This window comes from Lepidochelys kempii, chromosome 1, assembly GCF_965140285.1.
Source record: "Lepidochelys kempii isolate rLepKem1 chromosome 1, rLepKem1.hap1, whole genome shotgun sequence".
NCBI lineage: Eukaryota > Metazoa > Chordata > Testudines > Cheloniidae > Lepidochelys > Lepidochelys kempii.
This window is the reverse complement of record NC_136380.1, coordinates 288,702,470-288,708,494: the sequence shown is the minus strand read 5'-3', so window position 1 is coordinate 288,708,494 and position 6,025 is coordinate 288,702,470.

The window sequence follows — 6,025 nt, the reverse complement described above, 5'->3', positions numbered from 1 at the left end:
CAGTCATTTGCAACCACACCTAAGAGCCAGAGCATACCCCTGAGTTCTGCTCTTGTCTACATGACTGGAAATGAAAGCGAGCCACCTTTATAAAGCCATCTCTGCCCCGGGCATGTAGAGGAAGTGTTGTGGATCCAGTGTCCATGCATGGGAATGGGGCACCAGAAGGGCTAGGATGATGGGCGTCATTCTCTTCAGTCCTGCAGTACATCTTCTCAGGAGTTCATGCAGATGAAGGCTGTATCAACTATTGAGAAGAACCAACAGACTTTATGCTGTGGAACATTATTTTAAGAGGAGGTAAAGAGGCAGCTGTGGCTAGAAGTCATTGCTTCAGAAAAGCAAAGGGACAGCAATAGTGGCAGGAGACGGCCAGCATAGAGGCTGAGCTCTATATGAATTTCCATGGTTTCCTTTGGACCCTGGAAGATCCCTGGAGTTTGTAATCCCTCTTATTCTGCAGGGAAGCAACCTCCTTCTGCCCTTTCTGACAGCAAGATTTGGAGGAAGATCTATAAGGAGAACTTTATGGCTTTTTCTCCTCATACAAATAAAAAAAAATTCCACAAGAAGGGGTGATAGGACCCACCAGGTGAGAAAATAAAATGTCTTCATATCCTTTACCTGTTCCCTCTCTTCATTCCTTTTATCATCTCCTTTAAAGCTTTATCCTTTTCACTTACCCTTTCTTCTTCCATCCCTTCTTTCCCTTCATTTTCCCTTTGCCCCTTCATCTGCTTCTATTTGTTATCCTTCACCTCCTTCTGCTTGCTCTACTGTTCCTCTTCCATACATTTGATCCAAAGAAGTTGCTTGTTCATGCATATTGATACATGTTAATATAAATCATATACAGATGGCAACTAAGAAAACAAAACTCATGGTGGGGGAAAGGAAGATGGGAAAAGAATGAAGAAAAGCAACCAAGTTGTTCCTATTCCTACTTCATGATTGACCAGGATTCTGCTGCATTTTCCGTGTTTGGTGGGTTGAGAAAGGCAATGGACTGACCTTATATAACACATTAATTCATTACAAGTGTTAAAAACTATTTGGACCTGATCCTCTTCTGCTCTCACTCACACTAGTTTTACACCAGTGCTACTTCCTTGACTCCAGTGAAGTTGATCCTCATTTATAGGGGTGTAACTGAGAAGAAAACAGGACCTGTTGTCTCCAAATTACCCCTGCTGAGAATTTATACAATAACAGATGTTAAAAGGATAAATCTAAAATTGTTTGAGAAGACAACATGGGAAAAGAAATGACAACAAGCAATGGAGGGAGATCTGGGGCAAAGCAGTTTCCGCAACAATCTGTACAAAACCAAAAGAGAATGAGCACAGTGTATGTCTACACTGAGTCTGGGAGCAAACCTCCCAGCCTGGTTCCACAGACCTGTGCTAGCAGAGCTCATGCTAGTATGCTAAAAATAGCAATGTAGCTGGTGCTTTGAAGTTGGGACTCAGTCTGGAACTGGGGCTCTGAAACCCCCTCTTTTTTGTGGCTGCAGAGCCCCAGCACCATTGTCTACAGAGCTAATTTTAGCATGCTCGCAGGAGCCCTGCTAACACAAGTCTGTGGGCCCACACTGGGAGGCTTGCTCTTAGATGCAGTGTATACATATCCTGTGAGACTGAACATTAATGCTATAAGACTCCAGAAATGATACAGCAAATCTGCAATACAGAGACTTAGAAATGTTGGAGTAACCTAGGGAGGAGGCAAAGCATTTCCAGTAATGGATGGTGGCCCTGTCCTAAGATGCAAGTATACTGGAAGCTTACTTGCTTCACAAAATAGCTTTCATAATATAAGGATTAAATTACCATTAGGCCTGCAGTTTCATACAGTACCTCAGAGCATGCCTTCAGGGGTATATTCATAGACCAATAAAAAATCCCTTGTATCTTAATGCTATAGTAAAAGTGGCAGCTTATGTGTTCTTGGAGTGCAGAATGAAAACACTGTGAGAATATAGTGTAGCTGGAGTGGAATGTACCTGGAGTGGTTTATGAGTGCCAGCAGATATTTGAACCTTGCAAATTATTTCAGCTTGGTACTATATTCGCACTGGGGCTTCCCAACACACTTTCTACAGTTCTCTGGGAATGGCCCTCCAAATACAATACTTTCCTGTCTGATGCTATATATTACAAAAAACAACCCCATTTTTCAAAATTGTGTTGAAATATAATCTTAACCCTGGCTGCAATGGATGTTGTGTTGGGAAAATAAGATGCTGGGAAGAAAGGTGGAGGGGGGTCATCAATTACGGGTTTGAGTGTACACGACTCTGAAAGGATGGGCCTGACCCTGCTTCCAAAGAAAATTCCCAGACATTTCAATGGCATCAGGAGTGGGTCTTAAGGCAATTCAGACCCAGTGTTGAAATTCATTCCAGATTTTCTGTTCTCCCCAAGCTCTGCTTGGCATGGGCAGGGAGGGCAGGGTTAGTAGTAAAGGTAGCTTTGAGCCACCTTTGTACTTCCCCCAGTTCTGGGCTCGGCCCCCAGTGTAAGTTAGAGTCGCCTTACTTTATGCTTGGCTGGCTATGGCCAGAATGGGCTGTTTATGACAGCTGAGAATAGCCAGAACACAGCAGTTCCCCTGCTCCCCACCCAGGCAGCCTACACTGGGGGTGGCAGAGCGTTATCACTCCAGCTTTGTGCCGCATGCGGATTCTCTTTTTAGGAGGGAATTCCTCAATAGGCAGATCTATCAGCTTTATGACCCCCATAGTGCCACAGGAGAGGATCAAATGGTCTATAATGTAACAGACAATCAGGCCCTGTATCTCTCCCTGCTGTACTGGGACATTGGTGGAAAATTCTATAATGACATTTTTTATGTATCATCTAATCAGCAATACCCACATACAAGAGGCTGACTTTCCTAATGGATTTTCCTGATTCTAGCTTATCTTGGTTTTGTGGTTTTAAGATAGAATTTTAGCTGTATTTTATTATTTAATCATTTGTGATTTAGACTAATAGTGGCCAAGCATTTGGAGAGACTGTGTGCTGGTTTACCAGATTAAGACTTTAACTGTAACAGCCAGTGATCGATTTGCTCAACTTCCCAGGCAACCAGCTACCTTTCTCCTCTTCTTCTGCAGCCAGTAGCCTTCTTGCCCCACTTCCCTTCCAGCCAATGACCTCTGCTCCTACTTCCCTCTATAATGAATCTGGGGCCACCCCGTGTGCTGAGCCCTTGTGCACCAATAGTGTCTGCCTCCCCATAAGCTGTCTTTATTCTCATCTGCAGTGGAGCTTGAGCACTGTAAGTCCCAAAGCGGCCAGATCATTTGAGATCAGGATCTTCATATAACTGTTTTAAAAACAAATGCTTCAATGCTATTTTCCCCTAAATCCCTTGCAAATAGTCTACTGCTCATCACCACACAATAACACACTAGTGTACATGGGATGACGGGAACATTACTCTTTCATTATTGGCAATGGACTGTATGGGAACAGGAGACCGGGTTAAGAAAACTCTGATTAGTTTTTCCTTCTAATCTCTCAGTTTTGTATCCGTCTCTTCCAGCCGGGGTCTTGTATACTTTACTACGATGGGTATTGAACTTGGCTGATCCTCTCCATGCCAGCATTTTCAACATTGGTTTGGAAGGAACAGCAAATGTTTGCTGCACTGCAGTATCCACAGAACTTGAGAGCAAAAGCAGCTGGCCAGCAACAGAAAGGGGGAAATGTGGCCACACAGCTGGATAGATATCCACATATCTGTATATAAAGAATGAAGAGAGGCCTGGCTTTGCCTTTTAGCTGTGACCTCGTCACTGGGTTATGCTGTTCCCCCACGCTCTCTTGTGTGCTGTTCAAAAGCCTCAGCTTTTGTGACATATTTGGATCCCTTGGCTCATATTGACTTCCTTTATGCTTCACATTTCCTTCCATATATGTGTGCCTAGGCTTGTGGAGGTTGTTGTTGAGTGTTACCACTTACAGTGTCATTTGTAACTGTTTCATCCTCCATCTCCCTGTCTATAGGCCAAATTCACAGAGATGCTCTCAGTTGCAGTTAATGCAAATTACAGGTGCTCAGCACCTCTCAAGAATTGTCTCTCTGCCTGTCATTCCTAAAGTACCATCACCATAGCCTAGCATGCAACCATCAAGTACCCAATTAAGAAATGCAAAATTTCGTCCACAAAGATAACACTCTCCTGCTCTCTGTGATCTCACCACCATTTTTCTAAGGGATATGTTCTTTCTCACTTCTTTTCCTGGAAAAAACGCTGTCAGCCATTCGTTAATCACCATTGCAGTAAGGCATATGTTGAGGTGTCTGGCACTGTGTTCTATGACAGGCTTGTCCTGATCTCCAGTTTCACTGTAGACTCCATCAGCCACAGTGTGCCCATTGATCTCAGCTGTCAAGCTGGGTTGTCCAGAGAGTCTTTGAGATATCTAGGCCCCAGTCCATTGAAATATTAGAAGATTAGCCTAAAACCTTGAAATGGATGTAGAATTGCATAGGGAGCCGAATGGGAGGATCAAGCACCAATATGCTGTGCTCTTGTTGGTCGGACTTATCTAAATGGCTGTTCCCTGCATGAGGAACCAGCTGACTTTTCTATGTAGCCTTCAGAGTAGTCCAACACTGAACAAATTGCAATAGACAAGCCTTAAACTGGCACTGGTATTGATCACCTGATAGGAAAGAGTGCAGTCTCCTAGCTTGCTGAAACTGGAAAAAGCCATTATTTCTGCTATTTGAGTGTTTTGGAGATCCAATGAGTCCAGAAGGAGCACAAGGCTGTACCTCATCATGGCAATCAGGGCAGGTAAGGTAAGACCAGAGCTCCTGCTAGTTCCTTGTTTTCTTCATATCAGCATAATATCTTTCTTATCTGGATTGAATTTAAACTAGCTACTTTTTCATCTCAATATTTCTCTTGCTCACACTTCTCTCTCTCTCCATATATAGTAATCCTGCACTTCTCTTGACCATTCCCTGAACTGCTGTGCTATCAGTGCATTTTATGGGAAATGATAATGTTCCCATGGTGACTGCCATCTTGGGTGCTGCTGATGTGCAGTTTCATTGCTTGTATACATTTTCCCACTTTTTGGAACAATTGGAATCCTAAATGGTAGTTAGACACCAGCATTTATACAACTTTATTTAGTTTATTTTTAATATAACTGCCAAAGAAGCAGGACTCTGTTTCAGTTTATTTTTCCTCCAGACCTTCCTCCTTTGTCCTTCTAATTTTGCTTCAGTTTTCGGGGGTCTCATAGTTAAGGCTAAAATTTTGTCATGATTTTTAGTAAAAGTCATGGACTGGTCACGGGTAATAAACAAAAATTCACGGAAGCCATGACCTGTCTGTGACTTTTGATGCTGCAGCGCCATAAACAGTGGTGGTGGGGAGTTGTGGGGTTCCCCCTCTGCCCGTAGCAGCTCGAAGCTGTGGAGGGAGGCGAGGGGGGGCTCCACTCACAGCAGGAGCTGCAAGGTGACCATATTTCCCAAGGAGAAAATGGGACACCCCAGCCATTTGCCCTAGGCATCCCCCCTCCTCCTCCCACGTGGGGCTGTTGCACGTCTCTGGAACCGTGAGGAGGGCCCCCTCTGGAGTCTGTCACCTGTTGCTGGAACTTTGCAGGGGGCTCCCTGTCACTTGTCACTTTGCTGTCGCCTGTCGCTGGAACTCTGCCAAGGCTCCACTGGCTGTCAGCTCCAGAGTCCGGCAGCCCCTGGGGCTGAAGCAGAGAATGTCATGGAGGTCTCTGGAAGTCACAGATTCCCGATTCCGTGACTTCCATGACCTCCGTGACATAAACGTAGTCTTAATCATAGCTGGTACCGCTCTCATCCCAACATTGTTTCAGCTCTTCCCAACCCCATTCACTTCTATTCCCCCTCTCTGTCCTCTCCCCATTGATGCCCTGGCCACCTTGACGCTCTCAAGGTTTGAGCCCAGATGATGGGTTCTGCTCATCATCCAAATGCAGGTGATTGAGAATGTGGTTGGTTTTTTTGGGGGGGGGGCGGG